This window comes from Ammodytes marinus (assembly GCF_949987685.1).
Source record: "Ammodytes marinus genome assembly, chromosome: 6".
In the NCBI taxonomy this organism is placed as follows: domain Eukaryota; kingdom Metazoa; phylum Chordata; class Actinopteri; order Uranoscopiformes; family Ammodytidae; genus Ammodytes; species Ammodytes marinus.
The window spans coordinates 33077905-33105048 of NC_137235.1; the positions used below are offsets into that span (position 1 = coordinate 33077905).

General features: G+C 42.5%; 1 protein-coding gene across 3 annotated transcripts in view; it reads right to left on the minus strand.

Annotated features, from left to right (window-relative positions):
• add3a (adducin 3 (gamma) a) overlaps positions 1-27144 on the minus strand; it is a 159477-nt gene that overhangs the window by 79981 nt on the left and 52352 nt on the right. Inside the window, exon 1 of one of the 3 annotated variants that reach the window (XM_080030204.1) lies at positions 18727-18859. The exons of the other annotated variants lie outside the window; for them this stretch is intronic. The gene's annotated coding sequence lies outside the window, so the exon portion shown is untranslated. Of the gene's footprint in view, positions 1-18726; positions 18860-27144 lie in introns of those variants that run through there. 3 annotated transcript variants of the gene reach the window in all.

The following is a 27144-nucleotide window of genomic DNA, read 5'->3' on the forward strand; positions in this document are numbered from 1 at the left end:
TGCAGAGTGCGCTCGTGCTAAGCTAGCGCACGGCATCGGGGGAATACCTAGCCTGCTACTAAAACAGTCTTACCCACTCCACAGTACACCCGAGGCCAATCAATTATAACGCCAGACTATCGATGTAAATGTCTGTGTTGATAGAATAATTTTAGAAATAAAACCAACCTCTCATCGCATGAATTATCGCATTTTGAGGGACTACTTTCTTAGCAGCAGCGGACTTTTACTTTGCTGTGTAACCGAATCACTACAGCAGAAAGTAAACAGAGCAGCGTGGGACAGAAACTGAAACTGCACTGCCACCAGTCTACCGTCATTCTGTCCCGGTTCTCTGCTGCAGCTCCAGCGGGGGCTGTCTCTACAGACGCTCTTTCTCTTTCTGCCCTTTGAGCATCCCTCTCAATTCTTCATCAGTGTATTCCGGCTCGTACAGGTACGGGCAGCAGCAGGTAAACAAACTATTATAGAGCCTGTAACCTAGGTATTAGTCCGCCGCTGCCGCAGCCTACAAGGAATAAAGTCCCTCAAAATGCAATATGCGAGGTTGGTTTTATTTCTAAAATTATTCTATCAACACAGACATTTACATCGATAGTCTGGCGTTATAATTGATTGGCCTCGGGTGTACTGTGGAGTGGGTAAGACTGTTTTAGTTGCAGGCTAGATATCCCCCCGATGCCGTGCGCTAGCTTAGCACGAGCGCACTCTGCAACTAGAAGGACTGAATTAAATGTGTTGAAAACTGTCTCCAATGATAAAGAACACCAAGGCTAACTTGGGAATAAGGCCCTATGTCCAAAATCCTGAACTACCCCTTTAAGTGACATTGGTCAATAAACACCTTGAAATTACAATCCTTCTCAGAACCAAGATAATTATGAGTTCCCTGTCTTTGGCTATTGGATTTAAGTGAAGATAACAATCTTCCCACTGCCATGATATCTCTCTGGCAGATTCATATGATATGTTTTCATTGGTACAATTGTAATTTCAGGCCTGAAAAACTAGTTTTAAAGTGGCAGCAATTGGTCAGACACGCTCTTCTTTCACGTTGGATTTGAGTCAAAACATGCTATGCACCTTGGTAGTATTTCACGGGACCGAGCCCATTTCTGCAGAAACTTCAAAAGTGACCTCACATTCGCTATCAACTGTACGGATGTGAGCGTTGGTGTTTTCTGTGTATGTTTGTAAAAGTTGGTCCAGCTGTTTCCTCACACACACCCTTCACATTCCCTCGTACACACTAGTGCACATACAAACTACCATCCTTTCCCGGTCAGGAAGAGCTTGAAGGATATCCAAAGAGCACAAGCATATTATTGTGGTGACGTATTGTTCCTGCCAACTCGTGTGCTAAATGACTCACTGTTGCCACAGAGACCTAGACCTAGTGATGCAATCAGAAAAGGAAAACTTTGGAGCAAGCCAGAGCTGAGTGCTAAAGTCAATTCTCTGTAAAAGTGCAGTTGCCTTAAGAGCTGTTTGATGCTGCCCATGTAAAACCCAAGACTCAGTTTTCACAGCGTAATGCATTTTACAGGTCAATGTCTCTTTTTATACATTCTTAAAGATGATATTAACCATGTGTATGCTTTGCTCCATTTGAAAGAATCTCAGTTTATCAATGTAAACTGTGGTGGTAGTCAGCTGCTTGTCCCGCCTTCTTTCCCCAAATGAAAACCTTCTGGCTCCTGTATCTGTCAATACAGTGACAAGAGCTAGAACCCTTTCACGATTTACAGGTTAAACCTTCAAGAAACAACACTGTTTTTTTGGTGTAGCAGCTAGTAGCTTAGATCTTACACAGTAATCACAATAAAAAGGTTATTTTCATTGTCAAGATGAAGGATGTCAAAAAGCCCTGAACTTACAGAAATGTTCAACGCATCAAGAGTGCATCCTCGTGGTATTCATCTGGTTTGATTTGTTTTGTCTGGCTGCAGGCTGCCCTGCTTCTTTATTGACTTGGCATCATGACAGTAGGAACTTTAGATCCTCCATCGGCTACTTGCAGCGTGCCTGTGCCAACATCAAACATGTCACTGTCAACTTGAGACAGGCGGAGAACATACCATGTGATCTAATGACATATCTTTGAGCCGCTGTGAGACAGTGAGACCTTTAGACATTTAACAAGAGCAAAGCAGGACGGATTACACAACTTCAGCCAGATGATAAAGCAAAAGGGATTAACCTTTCAAACCTTCAAAAGTTGACATCTGACAAATTTCCAGTTGGGATAAAGATCACTAAGATGTAAATTCAGAAAAACCCCTGCAGGCTTATACGAGGAACTACAGCATGTCACTGTGAGTCAGTCAGTGCGTTTACATGCAGACTCATAATCGGATAACTAAACGAATAAGACCTCAACAGGACTTTTAAACTGCATGTAAACACCTTAATCCTATCTACTTCGGACACAAATCGGCACAATAACGGACAAGAGAAGTCGGATAAGAACACCTAGATAAGTTGTTCATTGTCGGCTTTCTCTCTGCATGTATACAGGGATCGGATATCGCATATCGGACTTCTCGTTCTGTGCTTGTGTGCCTGCGCGTGATAGGCTACACCATGGGTTATTGACGGAAGGGAACCGGACGTGGCTCTAAAACCACTTGTTGAAAGCATGGCTGAAAGGCCATGTATACTCAGACAAGTGACACGGTCTGTTCGAGTGTCTTGTTCGATATATGTGATAATCCAATCTAGTTGTGCCATGGAAACGCACTGACTGTCAACTCCAATTAGCTAAACTCACTTTTCTGAGAATTATACCCTTTCAAACCATAAACAAACCTAACACTCTGGTGGATCAAAATGAACATAATGTACGACCAAAGTTTGTTCCAATGAGCACCTTCCAACACAAAAATGTCAAGTGTGAGCCGAACACGTCGACAGCTAAGCAATTAAAGCTTTAAAAAAACTCTATGGGTAAAAACTCTAAAAAATGAGCTTCTCCTGGCTGAATTCCTCTGCCTCCCCTATCAATCCAGAAGCACTCTGTGTTTTATGCGGGGCTTTGCCGTCTTGACATGATAAACCAGGGATAAGGAAGCAGACTTCCAGACAATCTCTTCTAAAGGCATTCATGGTGTTGAAGTCATCTTGACAATGGTTGTGTGAGGATTTAGAGAAAGCTCGACAGAGAATTGCATGCCTGCTTTCTTCACACATGGCTCCGCACTACTGGCCAATCTGCTTAAAGTGGGCGTAATAGTAAGATCTACCGTGACCGACAATTATACAATGTTTCAGACATCGCTAGATGGTCCGACATGCTGTGGCCATTTGGATTCAAACCAGGCAACTTCTTCCCCGATTCCATACATTTTAAAATGAAGGGAAACCTTAAAAGGTATTACTCATCTCACATTACAAGAGTAAGTGATGTTCTGCCCTACTTATCATTAACTAGCAATTCAACTCAAGATTAAACTTGGAATGGAAATGTGTTCATATTTTCTCAAAGATGCTCATGAAACCAGAGTGCAACCTTAACAGACCTTTGGAGTATGTCTTCCAGTAGTAACCTTTATTTACAATGCCCCACTGTTAATTCACTTCTTTGGCATTTGGAACGCATCTGCCCCAAAGGTACTAATGTCAGGTCAGCTTTACAGACATCCCACGTAATGATTTCAATTGGAATCACAGACATGTAATCCGGCACTTGGATCTTTGTCAAAGGCCACAGCCTTCTGGGAGTGAACATTTAGGTGGGAGGGAGATACTGGGTCTCGTGTTACATCTCAATTATCCAACGATTTGTCAGAGAGGCAGGTAAATGCTAGGATCACCCCCAGGGCCCACATTGCAGTGTCACTTCCAATTAGCATGATCAAACACAGGGGGAAAGAGAGAGGAGGAGAAAGAGGGACAGAGATGTAGAGTGACCTCACTGTTCTTGAAATCTCTCTCCTGGCCCGAGATGTGGGGAGTTAACGGCAGCAAGAGAGATCACCCTGATACATTTTTCAGCTGCGCAAGGCAATACCACAGCTATGCACTACGAAATGCCACAACTCCCTTCTTTCTCCCCATCTCCTCCTGGGCTGATAGCATTGTCCCCATCCCTCATTCCCTGCAGCATCCTTATAATCGCCTGATTCACCATTGGTTATTAGATAATATATCATGGCTGAAAGATGAATTAATGGTAGCCACAACACAGCAGTTGCCCTACCTTTTTCTTGATGAGAACCATTACATCATATGGTAAACTGAAAATTGTCAGTGGTGAAATAAAGGAACGTTTGAAGTTCTTAAAAGTCGTGGCGGTGACTTGACTCAGTTTTGAAGGTGCCTGATGGAACAGACAGGCAGGTTCATTTGAGTTGTTTCGCCCACACACTCACACATTATAGTATCGCTTCCCTAGTGGTAAAACCACACTTATATCCCTTTCAAGTCATCCCCTCTGTTTAACCAATCAAAAGAAAAAAACTCCCACCATTGCAGCTGGCTGTTTTTTGGATCTGGTGTTAAAAGACGAGCATGAAGGGATCTTTCCACATTTAAAATAAAAGGCAAGGCAGATTTATGGCTAGTCGGTCAGTGATGTAAAGCATGACCATGTAGATAAGTGCACATGCAGGAACTAACTGGTCACAGAAAATGAGAAGCCATCTGAGGTCTCTTATTAACAGCCGAAAATGCTGAATGGTTTAAACAGAGGGCAGTGGTGTGGAATGACCGGCCTGGGATGTACAATGGGAAAATGATGTGATGATTTCATTTGCAGCTTCTGTCGGTATTAGAGACCCTTAAAAATGATACATCAAGATTTTACAAGTCATTCCATCTATAACAATACATGTGTATGACCAAATAAGCAACATTCAAAGTTAAGGTTTAGAAGAATTTGATATACAGTGCTAGAAACGTGAAAAAAGCCCCTTAACTCATCAGAGTACAATTGAAATGTTGCCAATGGTACACAGTAGTACATTACATGATCCATCAGATCCCAGCCCACTACAAAATTAGTGAAAAAATCACAGACGAAAAAAGAAATACAGAAAGCGTTCATGTGAAATAACCAGTACGTTGTCAAAGCTGTGTGTGCATGTCTAACCTCACTGCTCAAACTAAGGGTTGACTAAAAGTGTTGACAGCCGACACACCTTAAACAGGATAATGTGATCAAACACTGTATGATCAAGGAGTTAGCCTAGCATTAGCTAAAGGATGTACTTTGAGGCTCTGACACGACTCTATGTCTGCTTCCAGATAGATCATGTAAATACATTTGCACCCAAATATGCACCCAACCCTATTACTGTTGAAGTACTTATAAACCTCAGAGCTACTAAGATCATTTATTGGTATGCCTACACACACAGTAGCTAAATGTGTTGAAGTAAGTTATTCCTTACATCTCACTGTAGTAGAAAGTAGACGTTACATCACATTAGTCCCTTTAAAGGTGTCCCCCTTCATTTTTTTCATCTCCAAAGCCTCTCTAAGAAAAGTGCAAGAACTTGTTGCATTCCGCTAACTCTCACAGATTCCAGTTCAGTGAACGTCTTTCTGCGGCCAGGAATAAGTCGGACACTATACAAGCCTCAAACCATTCTTCACAAGACTGAAGTTCTTTCACTGTCTTTCTGTGCTCTTCTTTTATCAGTTAATATTCAATTAAATGTGTTTCTATCAATATAAACCAAATGAGAAAAAAACTGAATAAATGAGGATGAGGAATATGACATTTTATGATGTTGTCTTTTTCACCAATTGCCTCGTGTCTCTTGCTATTTTACCAACAAATTCCTTTTCACGGCTGCATGCTCCTTTTACCCAACTTGTTATTAAGTTCACTTGGCAGTTGGACAAAATGTTGCTATTGTATCTCTGTCCTTCTCAGAGTCTTCTCTCTGGCCTGCAGCCTGTGTGTGATGTGAAGCCATCCTCCTCTAATCCTCTTCCTGTACGGATCACTGAACCTCAACGTTCATTTGTGCCTTTATTTATTTGGCATCCAGAAGAGGCTATCAGCCTCTCCCTCTCCACTTCGCCATTTTCTTCTTTTAACCTCTTCCTCACTCCCTCCATCCGTATGTCCTCTACATCCCTCCTCATCTGTCTTTCATCTCCTCTGTCCTCCACCAGGTCCTCCCTCCTTCTCTCACACACTTTTCTGCTGTCCTTCTGGGCTGAGAAGGACAGCGCGGGGTCCTGGCAGCTCTCCATCCTCCCTGCCTGGGCGGAAAAATAAACAAGGGTCCACATGTTCCCAAGGAATTTTAATGACTTCCATAACTTTGGCTTCCCTACCTGCCAAACCGCAGGCAGCATGAGAGAAACAGGGGACTCTGAGTGGGCCAGTTTAGCGGCACTGATGACGAGTTTTGTGAGCATGAGCCAAGTAGTGGCCTTTGAAGAGCCGAGCGGCTTTAAAATAGGCCCGGCAAAATAAAACTTTCAACAAAACAAAACAAAAAAAAGCATGTGAGCTGTGTCATTGCAACCGATTGGCTCAACATTTGTGGTCAGCCAGAATACCACAGAGAAAGTGGCATTTATAATAGTCTCCCTATGTTCATCTGTTGGTTCTTCTGTGGATCCTGTGTAAGGTAGTCTTTCCTCACTCCAATGTTACTGTTTTTACTTTGCACAGGCAGGTTGTTATAACTGTAGCTGATCATAATGGGCACACATGAGACCTCCAATCTGCAGGGACTAAGGCTCAAAAGAGGCTCACTGTCAGGTGGGAAAAACCCTTGTTGGAAGTGTATTTTAATGGGGCCATGACCCAGAGACTGTCAGGTCAAACTCCAATGACCTGACATGGGAGTAGACTAGCAGTTGATGGAGATCTCTGTCGAGGGCCAAGGCAGGGCAGTAAATCTGCGGAATTACTCCTCACAAATGTTCAGACCTTTTTAAGAAAGAAAAAGAGACCAGTTTGTGTATGAAATACTTTTCGAACTTTACAGCCTGCTGTAAACTATAATGATTTCATTTCTGACACACTAGATTTTAAAATATGATATGTGATGCATTTGCGTCAACAGATTGTTTTTCCATCATGTCCAGAAGAGTTTTTTTTTTCAAACGTGGACAATTTGGATTAATTAAACAACACAAGAGTCTCCTGCCTGGCCTTCTGTTCACCTTCATTAGCAGCACATTACGGAATGAGACAATGTGTTTTATTACAAATGTGTCAGCGGTGGGGGGAACACCCCGCCCACTGGCAGGACCACTGTTTAGATTTCTGATCTCTCCACTTGTGTTTTTCTTTCCCTCTCAACCCGGGGACCAGCTGCAGAGGAAATGACAATACAAGGGGAAAACAACAGAGATTGATAACAAACCCTCCCCACCTCCTCGCTCATTTCTTTCTTCATGTATTCCAAACGTTTTTTTTTCCATGAATGAGGCTTGTTCGACCTCCCACCCCACTTCTCAATCTGCACTTCTACTCGTTTCATCTCTAAGGCTGTGAACCTTGACCCATGAAATTCATCCGTCGCTCTGTCTAAACACAAACTCGGGAGGCTCACACACACACACACACACACACACACACACACACACACACACACACACACACACACACACACACACACACACACACACACACACACACACACACACACACACACACACACACACACACACACACACACACACACACACACACACACACACACACACACACACACACACACACACACACACACACACACACACACACACACACACACTTATTTTCTCCCCTCTTTTCCCCTCTTTGGACCCTGTCTTCTCTCATGCGTGAGGAATCTTGGCTGTGTTCTCCGACTTCAAGCCCACAATGATTAGCAGGCCTTGGGGAGTGGACTCATAGAACTCTAATCCAACTTGTGATGTTATAGGGCATAATGACTCAACAACACAATCGTGAGATTTCTCTGTTACTCTTGAGTATAGTAAATAATAATAATAATTTGGAGGTTCATTTCATTCCTTCTTTTGCATTTCCTCAACCACTAAGAGGAGGGGAAGGCAATGATCATGCACCAGTTCAAGATGAACAGGATTCTGAGAAAAAGAAAGGATAAAGGTTGAAACTGAAACATGGATGTTGTCTGATAATGTTGTCTCCCTTTCCCATTTGGATAGTTCTATAAATAACAGATGATTTGAATGTAATTCCCTCAAAAAGGTGACTCAGCAATCGCTTCCTTTAAGCTAAGCCCAGACATAAAACAATGAGGGCAGCCAAGTGAAATGCCCTTCTACATTGCACAAAAAAATTGCTTTAAACTATTTTTTTTACACTTTAAAGTCCATAAACTTATCCTCCTTCTTCTTTTCACAGTCACTAACATATCTTGAGCATACACTTTTTCACCTTCTAGATTAATTAGCATTGCTTGACTTTTGCCCATAATACAATGCAATACAGCCTGATAATAAAATGTTGTGGTGACCTGTGCCAGTATATTCCCAATTTCCCTGCACATACCTGAGTGTCTCAAACAAAGTATCAAAGCCAATGCCTCCAGCACCTGTTTGCACTTGGTGATCTGGAGGAAAATCTAGGTTGTTAGAAGGACTGGTAAACAGAACAGTCTCTGCTTTGGCTATAGCCACACATCAAACCAAAGCTTGAATCCAGCACAGGGACCTTCTTCTTCACTCTGATGCAATTCCCTTGATGGGAGGTGTGAGACACCCTGACTGGGCTCTACTCACATATCAACTTCTGACCGGGGGGAAATCCCATCCTGACTTCATGAATGACTTCCAGGTTTAGGTTAAGAAGGAGGGAGCGACAGACCAAAGAAAGTATGGAAAGAAAGGAAAGCAGCAAAAAGAGATTCAAGGGGATATTGAAAGGCTGTGTGCCCAGCCCCCCTCACCACTATAGTCAATATTTGGCAGGACAGAAAAGCCTCCGACTGAATGATGTAGTCATTGTCTTTGGACTCTGCAAAAACCTTTTGCTTGTATCCCAGAGATGTTCTGTAAGTTTGCCGTTTGTGATGGCTTGTTGGCTGGTATGATTCTTAGTTATGTAGAAAAGCAATATACTCTTTCCTGTGTGCCCGCTCGTCCTTTTATACTCCACATCACTTTGCACAGAGCTGCCAATCCCTGCAGACAAATGTCAAAACTGAAACTAACCAAGGATTTGTCAAAAAGGTCAAATCTGCGTTGATATTCTCAATTCTCCCTCAGAGTTCGGAGTACAGGTTTCCCTTTCCCTTTTTTTTTTTTTTTTTAATTACTTTTTATTAACAAAGTTGAATATGGGATTATAGAAGTCCTTACTATTGAAGCTTTTATGCTTGACAATTGAGAAAATTAACACTTGTGACCTTGCAATTGTTAGCATTTATGGTGAAAAATAATGGGGCATTGAACCTTGCAATACAAAAAGCTAAAAACACCTTTTAAACTGTTTGTTACTTTACCCTTTTCCCACTTACCACAACTACCAAAAACAACCAAAAAAAGATTGGCTTAAGTTACATGCCAAATTGTGCTTTATTACTCCACTAGCTTGTATCAGCATTGTTTACTACTACTAAAGTTAATGAGAGGAAGGTGGCAGTTTCATACAGACAAAAACCATGATATGGAACAGCTGAACTGCTGTAGGTCACATGAGGATCCTTGTGATTGAGATACTAGTCTGCTGTTATCACTGCCAAGACATTGAGGCTGAACAGAAGCTGAGCTAGATCAGCAGAGAGAAATTCTCATCAAGTATCTGAGGTCAAAGTTGAAGTACAACTTTTACATTTTTTAATTTAACTTTTATTTTACTGGTTTTACATATTTTTACACATACGGACAAAAAACATAATATGAAGACACATACATAACTTACACAATACTTGTCCTGCCGGTCTAACAATATTCCCACAAAAGATGAAATCAAGTTTTTATCTTCCGGTGAGCCCAGCAAAGTTTTGGACATCGAATCATCTGCGGGCAAGGACTCAAAGGATGGTATATTTTGTTTGACATTGAAGTACAACTTTAGCTTTTTACGACCAGGCTCAGTAAATGAGTGTGGAGTAAAGGCATCATATTGGAGAATGGAAAAATAACGGTTTTGGTCATAACTGGTTGAAATGTCCTGTTGCATTGTGTCCCCAAGCTCTGAGTCACTTGGTTTGGTGATTACTGCCCGATTAGTCTGTTGATTAAACTTTTACTCAAGGTGTCCACTCCTGCAGCATATAGTGACGCTCTAACCTTGAGCATTCCTTCAAAGTAATTATGACTACAGAGTGATTGCCATGGAGAGGATTAGGCCTATGTTTGCATGTTGTGCCTTATTTGTCAATCATGTATTTTGCTTGCATTTATAATGATTAATCATAACTAAAGGGGTGGAAAGTTTCCGGTAAATTTCCGGAAACTTTCCAGAAACTTTCCACGGGAACTTTCGCTCGATTTTGGGAATATTCAAAATTGGGAATTATAGGAATTAACTAAATGGCAGTAGTTGAAATATTTTTTTTTCATATCCAAACATAAATCTAAACATATAAACACTATATTTTGTCATAGGCAGACATCCATGCAAAATAATACAATTAAAAAACATCCCATTTGAACAGATTTATTTGTAAGTTGAACTTTATCAAGTTTTGATTATTTTATGAACAATCAATAATTTCACTGAAAACAAAAAGATGAATGTTGAGTAAAATATTACTTATCTGTCTGACCCAACCCATTCAATAAATTAAGTAAAATGCCCCCCCATGTGATGGTGGAATGCACAGTGCATGTAGGGGGCGTGGCCTCAGTACCCCTGCAGTAAGCAGTGCTATGTGCAACTTGCCAAGTGTACTTGTATGAAATCTGGTTGTTTTAGTCAAGATTATGCTAAAATATATTTTCCCAAACTATATTTAAAATCACTGTTTAAGCCTCTGTAAACCTGGTCTAGTAAAAATCAACGTATTATATCAAGTTGGGTTTCTTAATAGGCTTTAAAGAAAATCTGATTTGAAATTAAATGTTCATAAGTATTATAATACCAATGCTGGGCTACTACACGACTTTTCACGCGATTTGACAGTCGCAGACAATCTTCCAATGTCGGACTGAAATCACGGGAGTCGTGCTGGAGTTGTGGCGCGCGCACGTAATCTCAGTCGTTTGGTGTATGGTGGTCTTCTGACCCGATTTCAGCCAGTCTTCTTCCCGTCTTGACGTTCCGACATTATCAAACATGTTTGATATTATCGTTAGTCTTAGGGGGTTGGCTCAAGCGAAATGACGTGAACACTGTCACACTCTCTCCAGCACCAAGCACGAGACAGGAGGAGTGGCATTAGTCGCGAACTGTGGCCGCCTTTCAGGTACTTTTTCGGACACTTTTACGTAGTAGCCTTGGATGGAGAACCAGGCTGACACGCGCAACCTTAAAGGTGCGAACACACTACACGCGTTACCCGCGTAAGATTTCCGTGCGTAACGCAGCTAAAATGTTGCTTGATAATTTTGTGTCAAAAATGGTTCTACGCGCGTAACGTGCGTAGTCTCCCTCCCGATATTGTATTTCCCCTAATTAACCATGGCTGCGATCAGACCCGACCCGACACAACAGCGTGCATGTCCGCACAAAAACAACAACAACACGGCCAACAACTGTGCCAAAAGACAAACTGAACAGCACAAATAGCCTAGCATTAAAACAGCATTGCATATTCACTGCAGCTACATAACAAACACAGTTACAGCAGCATCGGTGCACGGCGGCACAACATAAAGCCAAGTAGCCAACATTACCCTACCTGGCTGTGACAGGGGACCGTGGCTGGCGTAGATCAACACCGGTGCTTCGCTGTACTTGTTGTGAAAGTCCCCCGGACATAGCCGTCATGTTTGGGTTCATAATATGAGGCGCTAGCCGCCCGCACACAACCGGGTGAGTTAATAATAATAATAATAATAATAATAATAATAATAATAATGGATTGGATTTATATAGCGCTTTTCAAGGCACTCAAAGACGCTTTACAGGGTTCCAGGTTCCACTCGTTCACACACAGTCATACCGATGGTGGTAAACTACCATAGTAGCCACAGCTGCCCTGGGGCAGACTGACGGAAGCGTGGCTGCCATTCAGCGCCTACGGCCCCTCCGACCACCACCTCAAACATACAGCAATCATACACATTCACACAAGGCAAGGTGGGTGAAGTGTCTTGCCCAGGGACACAACAACCATGACACAGGTGGCAGAACGGGGATCGAACCGCCAACCCTTGGATCATTGGCCAACCCGCTTAATCACCTGAGCCACGGTCGCCCCGTATAGCATTAGTTAACTAATGCTATACGGCGCTAACTTGTTTTATCGGCTAAAGCACAGCCGCACATATTCACTGAATTAACCAGGAAGTCCATTCTCCTGGTTTACTCTCCCCACGTCTTCTATTCCCGAGCTGCTGTCGTACAGCACCGGCTCGGCTGCCTGCAATACATTTTCCTCCTCGGTGTCTCTCATCAGCCTCTGTGTACAGTACACTGTTCTCCGACCGTGCCAATGTATGTGACGTCGGGTCAAGCCCAACGCTGATTGGCCAACGCGGCTAATCGTCACGCGTAGGAGCGTAAAAAGTTCAATTTTTTGAACTCCGCGCATTGCTGCGTAGGCGCGTAGGTGCGTATATATGTGGCTCATACGCGGCTAAGGCGGCTAAAATGTTGCTTTAGCGTGAGTGACGCATCTACGCGCCATGTACGCGCGTAAACCAATGGTTCCCTATGGAAAAATGGCCGATTTTATACGCGTCTGTGTAGTGTGCGATTACAGGGTTAGGAGTGAGAGTTATTTGGGGACGAGATCAGCAAATAAAGTTGGTCAAATAACTACAGGATGTCCCCCGCTCGGAATATTGAATTCACTTTTTCTTTATTAAATATAATCACAATCGCGTGTGCCGTTTTAAACGTGATTATGCATGACATATATAGCCTACGTGATTTGCATATAGTTGTTTATACACCCAGTCCATTTTACCTGCTAAAAACAACTTTTTATTTGACTGAAATAATTTTTAATCCCCGGTAGCAGGATTGGAAATAATATTAATTTCAAAGGGAATCTAGTTGTAGTCTTGCAATATGAGACCCCCTGTCTTTTCAAAATCTCAGTCTGTGACTGAAAACTCAGAGAACTAATGACTAGTTGTCTTCAGGTGTGAGTTGATTGTCTTTAGATGTAAGACGGTTTCAGTGTTCAGTCTTTTCAAAGTCTTTTAAAAGTCCTCTAGTGTAAGCCCAGCATTTGTTGAAAAAACAGCTTTTTACAGTCTAGAACGTTTGCCAGGACTGAAATAACATAGTTAGAAGGATTTAGTGCATTTGGGTTGCTTTTAAATTGAGTAAATTCCCGTTTATTCACATTAATTCCCAAAATTCCTGTTAATTCCCATAAATTCCCATGGAAAGTTTCCAACTTTGAAAATTCCCGGAATTTTGCAACCCTAATAACTGATATTTAGTTTTATCTTAATGTAATTCATTTCTATTCATAAGGTTTTATTATGCTCTTATTTTGTCCTGCTTAACCGTCATTTAGGCATAAGAAACTTATTTTTTCCTGTCAATTAGTTTGAAGTGACAGACCGGAAACCCAGGATTTTTTTTATTCTGTGTGGATTATATTTTGAGAATAAGCAGCATTTTTTTTATTTTACATCGGCTTCGTTTCCTTCTTGGATTTTCTTTGGAGTTTAATTGGCTTACAGAAACTTCCTGCAAGAGTGGCAGATGTAGGTTGCCACTACATTGATATTTACCAGTTCAGAACTCTTAACAGTTTATTGAAGCGCCTACAGTAAGTAACAGGTGCATGTACTGAAGATACTCTCTTCTACAAATAACTTGGATCTAATTTTAGTGTGAAGTCGTGAGAGAAACATAATAGCAGGTTCTCCCTACTGGGTGAAGACAGGTTCAGCAAAGCATTCCCATGAACTCTGACCTGGCCACAGTATATAGACTAGATATACACACACACACAGTAGATAGAGTACTGTGGCCAAGGCCGACTGGGAGCCTGGGGTTAGTTAGGGGTTAGGGTCTAAACGCTGCTGTGCAAAGAGACCAGCAAGACTTTTGGCTAATTAACTGATATTATTATTCAGAGAAACATGCAATAGATATAGTAAGTACAGTTTCTCTCTGTGGCACAAATCCTGCCCTCTGAGATACAGATCCAATTTGAAAATCCAAATGAACTCCAACAAGGGGACTTGCCCTCAGTAAATCAAAGAATGATGGAACCACGCAGCATCTTTCTGTTTTTGAGGCGTTTCCCAGAATCTAATTGAATAACATGAATGTGGGAGAGGACAATGTCAACAAAACACTAGATATGAATTTAAGTCTGAAGGAAATTGAGGATCAGTAAGCCTTGTCCATGGGAATATCAAGCCTTAAAAGTCCTCAGTGTCATCCATTTTTTACATTGCTTGCTAAACGATGTTATGTTCCTGCTTTTGCTTTCTGCAAAGAAACCTGATCGCAGTGATCGGGCCCCTGCATGTGCACCTGCATTAAAGCTGAAATGTGCGCAGTCTTTTGTCAAAGCTCACGTCTAAGCCCCTCAGTGGGACCCAGCCCAAATACATTTGGTTTAACTTAGAGCTGGACTGCAGGATTCAATCAGGCCCCAATCACAATCATCAAAAGGGACAAAAAAAAAAGATGAAAAAAAGCTCACAGCTTTCATTAGTCAGAATCTGACAGCAATGCTTTCTTCACTGGGCGGGCCAACATGGTGAGGCTCCACGGAGCTTTTCCAGTGTGCACTTTTATACAAACATTTAAAGCACACATTTAAAACGTGCAAATATATACAGTTTGTACAGACACATACGCACACACGCGCGCGCACACAAACACACACACACACACACACTTGGATTTTAAACTAAATGAAATGCAGCAGACTGGGACAGCTGGAAACCATGCTGTATGACATAATCGCAGGCGGGCTGGCCAAACCATTTAACACACATGCTCACACAGTCCCATTACATAAACCAGTGATTTACAACGCGAGTTAGTAAGAAGAGTAACAACCATTTACACACACACACACCAGGGTTGATTGAGACAGCGGGACAATACTTCACCGTCTCACCAGTGTTCACCTCCTCAGCCTGTGCTTTGGGCAAAAGTAACTTTCAGCAACTTTTAATTATTATGGGACGACGTGTACAAGCGTGAGGTGCAAGAAGTTAACAGAGATAAAGCAGTCTTATTTCACCACGAAGAAATATCTTTGTATCAGAACCTTGACACGAGAGCAGGCATGCGGTGTTGAACGCAGACACACAAATGGCTTGAGAGGATATCAAGGCCGGCATGACTGCAAATCATTGGGCCTGAAACGGCAATATCTTCTCCAGGGGCTCGGTGCACACACACACACACACACACACACACACACACACACACACACACACACACACACACACACACACACACACACACACACACACACACACACACACACACACACACACACACACACACACACACACACACACACACACACACACACACACACACACACACACACACACACACAGTCATTCCTGGAAGAATGAGAAAAGTCTCGGAGAACGGCCAAAAGATGAAGCCCAAACAAAAGCTGTCACAAGGGGTCCTGTTTGATTACCTCTCTGCAGAAAAGAACACAGACAAATATTTGATTAGACTTCAGGATTCACTAGAGGACAGAGGCCATCGCCATGGCAGCGAGTGCCATGGGAGCAGCATGTGTACGCAGGTTATACTCCCTCCCCTGCAGACTGAGTACGCAGGTTATACCCCCTCCCCTGCAGACTGAGTACGCAGGTTATACCCCCTCCCCTGCAGACTGAGCTGAATGCCAAAGCAGAAAGAGTCTCTCTGAAGAGCAAGACTATCAGCAGCTGAAATTGCACTTGAAAAGGCTGTGCACGTCACTTAGTGTCAACATCCAATCCCAAATCTTAAAGGTGAAGTAAGCGATTTATTTATGTTAATATAAGTGTTAAATCGCTCTTTATTCATACAGTGATCACTTATATAGTGTGCGCGTTTCATAAAGCCGATCTCTCAGTCAATCGCTCTGCATGTAATTGTCAAATAAACTTTTCGGGGATCCCACTACTGATAACCAATCAGAAGAGAGAACGCTACAAACCGGCACCCGTCTCACTGCCGGTGCACGCCAGAGCAACAGAAGGGTGAATGTGTATGCGCCTACAATGGCGGAGAAGGTAAAAATCCTTTCCAATGTCTGTTTTGATGGTTTTTATCATGTTTTATCACACTTAAGGATCTGAGATGATGCTAGATAACTCGCTGCTTGAAGACCGCAGTGCATTAATGTGGTAACGAGGGAGGGGACTGCTAACTGCAGTCACTGACAAGAAGTTAGCTAAACTGACCATTCCGCTTACTGAACCTTTAACTAGTGAGCAAAAACCAATGTGACTAATCTTCTTTTAAGCAATAACAAGAACTAACATTCTCACAAATTCAACCAAAGTAAAAAAATAATTTTTTCAAATAATGAATCTTCCACATTATTTAATGAGTTTTAGACCAGGTTTGGGGAGACTTTAAGCATTATGCTTTCTATTACCAGTGTTTTCTTATCATTGATGACAGTATAAAGCAATTTGTGTCTTGGGAAAAACGACAGAAAAGGTGATGAAACGACGGTGGAGGACAGCGTGTTTACAACGTGTTATGAGCTAAATGGCTGCAGGTAGCATATTTCTGCACTGAGAAGAAGAGCTGCGCAGTCAATCAGACTTTATTTGCTGGTGGCTGGGGAAATAGTTCAGCTTTGATTTGTCAGGAGGAACAATTGGATGGGAGTAGGACAAAACCCAGTTTACTAATGAGCAGATAGCCACATGTAGGCTACAAAAAGAAATACAAATCAAGTTTGTATCGATCCATAAATAAGGACATGACACTAAGATGTGTTAGGATTTCTTTTAAATAGAATCATTGAGTCGGCAGGTTTATCTTGGCACTGCAGATTGGATTCATAGCAGAAAGATGTTGTGACATTTTACGCTATAGTACCCAAGGAGGAGAATGTGCTGCACAACTCTGAATCCTGTTTTCCACTTCCTCTGTAGAGGTTTAAGAAGAAACAGGCTGTGTTCGGAAAGCCATACTAACGTCCTCCCTCCTACATACTCAACATCTATATACTACATACTGTCTACTTAAAGATCGATTGTGTATGCAAGGTGCATCAAAACATTCACACTGAGGTATACTCAAGCGATAAAAAATGTCTTCTTCTTCTTATAAGATTCCGGCCGTTTAGACGCTGTTTAGCGTATTACCGCCTTACACAGGTTAAATATTGAACTAGATTTTTACATACAGTCCTGTTGTGCAGGAAATGCAGCATTGTAAATAAAAAATAAAAAAAAACCTTCCTTGTCGTTTGAAAAAACGCAATGCATTGTGGGTCGGTTGAGTAGGAAAAGTATCCTATTGATCCATACCCAAAATCTTCCCCGAAGTTAATACTCATCCGGGCAATTCTCCAAACTCTCATACCCAAACTCTCATACCCAAACCGTCACATACTCAAATTGAAGTCAAAATGAGTATGAGTAGGACGTTAGTATGGCTTTCCGAACACAGCCAGAGAGAATAAGTAGAAATGCTCTTTAACCTCAAGGCCTGGAATGCTTGTCTTCGATCATGCAAAACACCTCAAGCGATATTGAATTTGATTACAGTGGTGCGACTGTAAAGAAGTTCAGTTCAGGGCCGGCAAACAATTAACAACATGAGCAAAGAGCACATATAACCAACCCACTTTCCCATCACTCCGTTGGGTTATCCAACTGTGAAAGGGAGCCTTTGAGAGGAACACCCAGAAAACAAGGGCCAGAAATAGAAAACTAAACAGCTCTTAACGGCTTCTTATCACTGCTCAGTAAAAAGACACCAATGAAAAGACGGGGTGGACTATAAAGCACTTGACTGTCCCGCACTCCTCCTCTCCCTCAGGGGGTAGAGAGTGGGATAAGACCGACAAGACAGGAAGAAAGTTTAGAAATCCTAAACTTCTACAAACTACTTTTAGAAAAAAGGTAATAGCTTGTCTGTTATATTAATACCAAAAACAGCCCCCTCTATAAAATACATGCACGTGAACCTACCTCCCCACCCAACCAAAACCACTAAGCATGCTGTCACTTGAGATGGCGGCACCTCTCTTCCTCACACAGAAAAGCAATCTCGGGCCCATTCAACAGCTCCCAGCTCTATTATTCTCCATAGTAAAAAAGTGATCTGAAAGGAGGGAAGAGAAGGGCCTCCGGTATTTCATTTAGCACGGGGCAACCAACCAGCACAAAGTCTCCTATTCTCCCCCCAAAGCTTAAACGTTCTTCTCATATAGCCTGAACGTATGTTACTGTGCATCAGACAAAACTAAGAACTCCATGCCTCAAGCTTGAAAAAAAAGGGATAAAGTTTATCCGAGATTCTGTCTGTTTCTTTCCTTGGTATACGGTCAGCTCTGGAAAATGTCACAATTGCACAGAGGAAACAAGAGTATAGACAGCATAGAGATAGAAGCAGCTCAGCCCTGATGGTGGTGAACACAGCATCCATTATATCAGACACAGACACACACACACACACACACACACACACACACACACACCCAATGCAACAATCAGCTAGCATTGTTAAGAAATAGCACTACAAACCTGCTGAGGGCGTGGGGGGGGGGGGGGCAATAAAAGTTAAATTGCCGCTTCTGAGCCTTCCTCTTCACCAGACAGTTGAGATCCACCTGCACTGCAGCGAGTCCTCTGCCTCTACTGCTCCCTCTCTCTCTCTCTTTCTCTCTAACACGCCTCTCCCATTGTAGCTGAAGGCAGTGTCAAACTGTTGCGCCGGCTGCCTACTTTCACGCCCCTCCTACAGTGTCTCCCTATTCAATCCCTCTCTTTGGTGCTCCTCCTTCACCTTTAAAGCAGGAGCCGGTATGTGTGGGGCTGTGCAGAGATCCACACTGATAGAAAACACAACTTACCGGCAGCAAGAGCGCCAGAGGACTGGCCAGCATTGATGCAAAAGGGAGGGGTGTCACAGTGGGTGCTGATGGTTGTAGGGTGGATGGGTGAAGAGGGGAAGGGGGAGGGGGAGGGGTCAAACCTGATTTAAATTCACACACACACAAACAGGGGTGAGATGACAGGGTCCTTTCCCCTCAGGGGGCTTCAGTGATCTATTGAGGTTAAAGAGACCTTCAAACATTGTTGGGCCATTCTTCCCTCTTTCAACATTATGAATTCAATAAGCCCAGACTCCAGGACAAAGTGACTAGTGAAACAGAAAGTAAAACTTTTCAGAAAAAAAACACTGATTGGATGTCTTCCCTACTCCTCATTTATTTTGTTTATTTTTCTCCTTGCATTCCCAATTAGCTTTCCCCTTTACCCTCTCATCAGTCCTCTCTTTTCATATCAAAACTAGTCATTTCAATTATCCCCGTCATCTTTGTAGCTACATTTTCCAAAGTGTAAGAGGGGAGAGGCACATAAAAGGTCACAATTTATTTCAGCAAGGTTTGACAAGAGGAGCTTCCCCTACTTTTCCCTCCATCCCTCCCTCCCTCCCTCCATCCCTCCCTCCCTCCCTCCATCCCTCCCTCGCTCCCCATTACTCCTCCAAAAGACATCCAGCCCTTTCCCTGATAGCAGCTTAACAACCTCCTCATGTTGTGAGGAATCTCACTCGCAACACAAAAGAGTTTGAAGGGGGGATTTGCAAAAGGAAGTAGAGAGATGTCGGTATTTAGAAATTGGGGAAACTGCATTTAGATGCTTTTCCAATATTTTGTGATCTTTTCTTCTGAGCTTGTAGAGTTTCAGAATACATATGAAAGTCATGCTGTGCTTTGTCATTGATAGGGAACAATTTGATATTTTGGGGAGGGAAAATGCTTACTCACTACCTCAGCAAGAATCAGAAGAGATAATGAAAGCAGAGCTAGCAGGCGGTTAGCTTGGCTTAGCATAAACAATGTATTTAGCTTGAAGAAATAATCAGGTAAATACATAATTTGTTTTTGTTAAACTTTAGTCTTTGTATAGAATAAATAAGATAGGCTACAACTTGTTAAGCTGTGAGCTTTATGTTTGATACATTTGGACATAGACAGCTTAGGTTTACAGTATTTTGCTAAGCTAGCTGGCCAGTTTCAAATGTACTGTGCAGACAGGAGAGTGACATCAATCTACACACTCACTTCACACACTCGGCAAAATAAATAAAAAGGTGTATTTTATTACTCCGTTTAAAAGGAAGCTCAAACACAAAAATAAACGGTAAAATGTTCAATACTACTTGTACCAACATTGCGAGGACTATTAGCCCATTCCCTTTAATGAAAATTGAGACGTGTAGATGACACTGATGGTTCATTTGTTCTGTGTCACAGCTCGTCAATTTGTTAACGGAGGGGGTAAAAAAAGAGGCCAGGGGAATGACATTAGATTAGCATGTGAAAGGCTAACTTAATGATTTTCCCACTGAAGGGGCTGAGGGCATGTTCACATCTCTCCCTACCATGCCTCCTAACACACTTTCCTGGATTAAGCATGTATAGGTTACCAGAGAAAACCCCATTCCGCACATTAAAAGGCTTTTATGGACATCATTTCATTAGTTGGTTTTCAACTGATTGTACGAAAATGTATATGGAGGATAACCACTTTCCAAGACGCCTGCGCTTTCTTAGAGCTCCGTTCAGAAGATTTAAAATGGGCATCTGCTGCCATTTAGCTTCCCTAATGTAAAGGAAAATTGATGCCGTGTGTGTAATTTATGGTCAGTCAGAGCAACAAACAAATCCCAAATGAATTTTTAATTGACACTTGGGAGCTTCCATTTGGAGAGTAAAAAATTTGCCTTTTTTCGCTGACTAGCACAGACACAAGACGGACAATAATTATAGGAGACAAAAATACATGTTACTGTCCAAAGAGACGGCAGAGAGAAGCAAGTGAGACAGCTGAGACTAAATCAACTCAGAATCAATTATTCAAGCTAAGAGAGGGGGGGATTATGAGTGGACACACTCTGGCCAAGCGACTGTATACCCAGCTGTCAATCTTTAAGTGGAAGGGATTCCCTGCTTACTTCGCCTGTCTATTCGGCGAGTGCATTTTATTTTTATTTTGTCATACTATGTCAAGGATACAGAGCAGTGAATCTGCCACTCTGGAAACTATTCTGTTGTGGTGTGTTGAAGCTGCGCTGTATTAAACCACATCTTCTCTGTTGTCAGAAATCATTTGACAGCTAATGCTATCCTGCATTGTCTCATGACCTAACGCCTAACCTATAAGCCTTACTTCTTGACGGTAAGATGTTTCATATAAAAAATATATTCACACATACAGCAAAACACACACACGAACCAGCACTGCATCCACTCCCAAGGTCCCCCCCCCCAGCTCTTTGGCACCGTGCATACCAGTCCCAGAATAAACCCCTGCCCCTATGGCCTCCCACAGCATAGCCAGCGCTGGATGCCTGGTCTAACATTAGCACATATCTGAGCAAAATGCAGTGCAGGGGCCTGGCAGTCCCCATGGGTTAAAAAGGGATGCACGTCGTCTATATTATTTATGGGCGAGATCACAGTTGTTACTTTCTACAATAGCTCCTTTAATGAGAGGAAGGGGAAAGTGCTGTTTGCATTTGGCAGACTGTGTATCGAACCTCACAGGCAGGTCATGATAAAGTTGTTAAGTCAGCAGAAGAAGAAGTTATAAATCTATGCCAGTTGGTAATTCTATGTGTGTATATACAGTATATGATAGTGCATACCATAGTAGGATCCATGCTCTCTAAATCATCAAATTGTAATATGCTTGTATCGGTCAGTATCCTTTCATTCATAGATCTTGACATATTATCACTCAACTCAGCACTGCAGTACCAACATCTGTGTGTTCACGTGCATGCGTATGATTCTGCTGCCACATCTCACTGACATAAGCCTTGTCACAGCAGCAGCAGGCCGACATGTAGTAGAGCCAACATAGACCATTCTTGGATCTCTGTCCGCTTTTACATTTGTGAGAAAAGTTCACAGCCAGGAGCAGTAGAAAAAAGCACAGCAACAAGAAGAATTAAATAATATGAAAGTTTTCCTTTATTTGTCAGAATGTATTCTTCTGAAAGAGAATACACTCTTGATTGTCTAAAAGTAGAAATAATTGTGTTGCATGCCAGATTCCAGATCTGCGCATGCAAAGTGAATAAACCCTTTCTCCTCCCTACAGGCACTAGAGCAAGGCCACGTTACTGCTGACGTAAGCTCAAATCCCCCTAAAACCCAGAGGAGTTGCTACGATTCACCTGCAGCAGCCTGCAGTGGCCCACTGGCATGTGTCCAGCATTGGAATAACGTATGTTTGTGGATGAGAGTGAAGTTGATGCAAGAGGGCCTTTATTACATTGGCTGACAGCTATTTTGTAAAGAAATATGAGTCAAATATGTTGTCAAACACAGTACAGAAAAAGTGTGTGTGTGTGTGTGTGTTTAAATAAGTCATGGGTTTGATTCATACTTTATTACTACTTAACTAAACCTGACAAAATGGCCCCAAGCGCACGCCTTTATTAATCCTCCAGATTTAGTTTTCCTTGTTTATTGGCAGAATGTGGGCGACTGTAGTCCAGAGGCGACCCACCCCCACCCCCACCCCTCACAGCATGGGGTGTGGAGACTCTTGGCCTATTTGTATTGGGGAGTGAGGGGGTTCTTTTTAATTCCCCTATGTTGACTGTAACACCATGTGACAGAGGTAAACATGGCGTTTCAACTAATGAGCCCATGTCTGGCCCAAGGTCAGGAGTTGCTCATTATGGTACATTAAAAAAGCACACTGTGACAGGGACTTTAACAACACCATGTGATAGTATACATCTTTGTCCACGCTTTAAAATGTAATAATCCCATTCCTAAAAATAGCCAGGAATGTATCTTGTAGGCGTCTTAATACCAACAAATGTCAGGTTTAGCAAAAAGCTTAAAAGCCATTCAGGAGGAGGTTGAGACCCTGGTTGAAAGGAGGCCCGGGCTTCAAGTCAGCCTGGCTCCAGTGGAGACAGCAAGGGAAAGATCCAGACAAACACAGCTCTCTGCCAAGCATCGTTACTCACAACACCCAGCCTGCTCCAATCCACAGCACATTTCCACTGCTGGTTGCCAGGTTGAGTAATCATGATATTAGATAAAAACAAACTCCTTCATAACATTTTTAAAAACAGCACCTCTTGCAGAGCCAATTAAATTCATTTCAGAGAGATGAGCCATTGGAATGAAAAACATTGTCAGTGTGATTTTTATGCATTAAGTCACAATGACAATGTCAATGTCATGACAGTGTCAATATTGAATCCTTTTTGTGTCTCCATTTTGAATAATGATGGGTAATGGTGGCTGTCAGTCAATGTTGTGGGGCTTTGGATGTGCGGTTAATAAAATAAAGCAGACTGATGTTTTCATTGTGCACTTTTAGGACAGCCATGATGACGCTAGTAAAAAAAACTAATAAACATCTGGACCCTCAACGCAGAGTTGGGCAACAACTGAGACAGTAAACCCTTGGTTCTGTTTGTTCATTTATTTTTGAGTGTTTCAAGAGGAGGTCAAACACTAAACTAAACTAGCTTTATTTATTTTTTTGCCTGAAGAAGACCACACACACGCAGCACCTGGGTCATTCAGGAACAAGATATGTTATCGTTCCAAGTTCCACAAATATAACACCTGTAAAGCACTGCAGAGGTAGGTGATGTGGAAGTGAACAAGGCACTGGCACAACTTGCATGATTGTACCTGTATTGTGAGAGATCCTTGGCTGTGCTCGCCTCATTACAAGTTAAATTGTGACCAAAAACCTAATAAGGATAGGACAAGTTAAGTGACAAATATATGTTTATAGCTGACACTTATGAAGCTACAGGAATGTTGCTAATGCTCTTTCCCAAGAGGGCCCTATACTGTAACATGAAAAAGAAAGATCCAGTGCCCGACAACATTCCGTGTCCTCGTCCTCCCTTTAATACAAGTCCATTTTCTCCTCTACTGTCATGAGGAGACTCTAATGAATCAGCCTATTGAGCCGGGGAGAACTGTGCACATGCTTTGACACTGCCGAAGCGTATGTGTCTGTGTGAGAGTCAAAGAGTGTGTGTGTGTGTGTGTGTGTGTGTGTGTGTTGTGGCCCAACTTTCCCAGCCTCACCGAACACAAAGCTGTCGTTTGTACAGCACTACAAAAGGCCCCACAGGCCACCAGGGCTGAAAGTGAATGTGTGTGAGTAAGTAAGTGTGTCTTTGACTATAGGTCTATATGCGCTTGGATTGACAAATTATTTGTGTATGTGCATGTGGATGGGTATGAGCAAAAGCTATCCACAGCTTTTTAATATTAGTATTTTCACGCATGTGCATGCAACCTTTGGTGTATGGGGTCAGTATGTGACCGCATACACCAAGTCTGCATTTGACTAGGATGCGCCTAATGATTACAGACATATCATGTGGCCCAGAACCAGAGTCTGACACAAACCCAACCACCAAAGCATGGCACACAGAGACGTCCATAAAGCTAGAGATATGCAACAAGACCAGAACTGTTTCCCCACATCTCAACACGACTACAAATAGAGGCCGACCAAACATATCAAAATACGGCTGTAAAACATAAACCAAATGCAGTACATGAGCAATTTAAGGCAAAGACACAAAGCCAACTCCTCCCTCCGGGTGCTGTCAGGACTGATGAGTCAGAGGAAACAGCTGTTATTTATCAGGGGAACACCCATTCTGATTATGATTAAAGCAGTTTGTTACTATAAATCAGTGTGTGTCAGTAAGTCAGCGTGTGTGTGTGTGTGTGTGTGTGTGTGTGTGTGTGTGTGTGTGTGTGTGTGTGTGCGTGTGTCTTTTCAGGTCTACAGAGAGAGCAGTCAGTCAGAGTGCAAACTTTTCCAGATTCATCTGTGTCAAACCATGCCGTCATCTTTTTTTACGCAACCTAACCACACTACACAAAACAAACTTATGAACTAAAATTGGCAACACAGTTAAAAGTTTGGGCATTTCAAATTGAATTCATTAAAGCCCTCAAAATCAATGTACAAGACCAACAAGAAAAAAACTTGTAATAAGCTACGGGAGGTCTGGGTTGAACATTATTACACCATCATCTATATCTGATGTGCCTGGCCTTTATTGATGTACAACGCAGACTCTCCCTGAAAGTCTCACACTTCACGCCTTTTATTGTTTAAAATCCATCCCTTTGGCTGGATGCCGGCCGTCTTTTTATGTTGCTGTAGCGTCAGCTGCCCATCTCTACAGAACAAATGTGTATAATTCAAAACCTCCTTAGTCCTGCACATTCGCCCAGTGCTCTCTAAACTCAAACCAGCTTAGCGTGTGTGTTGACTGCTTTTGTGAATGAGTGAGTAAGATCCAAAACACAAACAATATGTGGGCACAGATTCTTAACTCCAGCTATCTTTTTTTAAGGTTCTAATGGAGTTCTGGATGTGTCTGTACATTTACTGTTAAATTCAACAGAAAGCCTATTATTTTACTTAAATGTATAGTGTAAAACCAAACGGTATTTTTTTTTAATTAGTTTAAAGCTTCAGTGCATTGTAAATGAAAAATAGAAAATCCCGCGGAGATTTTGAAAGTACGGGCCGCCCGCGTAAATCGGGGAAGCGAAAAAATCACGGCCGACCCCCGTGGTCCGAGAGGCTTTACAGTAGAGCACCACGCGCTGTACACGTCTGACAAACGATGTGTCGATCAGAGTCAGGGGGAAAGGGGCGTGGCCTGGCAAACATTGCATTGGTGAATTACGTTTTTCGCATTTGTGGCGCCTCCTATGGGTTAACCTCGACAAGCTTAGAGGGCCACGCTAGCACATGTCTTATGCACATATCCTGCAAGTTTCACGATGATAGGACCTATGGTCAATGAGTTATGGCCAACGTGTTATTAAGCCCCGCCCCTGCGTAAACGTTTTGGGCAATGGCGGCGAAAAAATTAATCATGGCTGACCCCTGTTGTCCGAGAGGCTATATTGTAGAGCACCATGAGCTGTACATGTGTAAGAAATTTGAAGTCAATCGGAGTCAGGGGGCATTTGTGGCGCCCCCTATGGGTTAATCTCGATAAGCTTCTATGGACATGCTACCACATGACTTCCGCACATACCCAGCAAGTTTCATGATGATAGGACCTATGGTTAAGGAGTTATTGCCAACGTGTTATTAAGCCCCGCCCCTGCGTGAACTTGTTGGTCAATGGCGGCCATGTTTTTCAAGTTGTCCTACTAATCTTTTACGGGTATGTTTATTGTAGTCCCCCGGGGCTTCACGAGAAATTTGGTGTTGATACAGTCAAATTGCAGAAAGTTGTGGATAACACGCTGTTTTTCAGTTTATGCTAATTAGCGTACAATATTTATTGAAGAATTTTTATGGTCCCAGAGGCTTTTTTGTAGAGCACCCTAACATACACCTGTGTGAGAAATTTCAAGTCAATCGGACTTACGGTGTGAGGGGCGTGGCCTCTCAAACATTCTTCAGTCGGGGCTTCATAACAGCGCCCCCAAGCGGAACTCGGAAAAACTGTATAATAGCACACTCCGTGGGGTTGGGGCGCACGTTGTGCGAAATTTTTGCATGTGCGGGGCGTGGCCTCTCAAACTTTCTTCAGTCGGGGCTTAATAACAGCGCCCCCTAGCGGAAATTTAAAAAAAATTCCTTGAGGCTATATTGTAGAGCACCATGAGCTGTACAAGTGTAATCAATTTCAAGTCAATCAGAGTCGGGTGACATTTGTGGCGCCCCCTATGGGTTAATCTCGATAAGCTTAGAGGGACACGCTACCACATGACTTCTGCACATACCCAGCAAGTTTCATGATGATAGGACCTATGGTTAAGGAGTTATGGCCAATTTGTTAATAGGCCCCGCCCCTGCGTAAACTTTTTGGGCAATGGCGGCGGAAAAATTAATCATGGCTGACCCCTATTGTCCGAGAGGCTATATTGTAGAGCACCATGAGCTGTACAAGTGTAA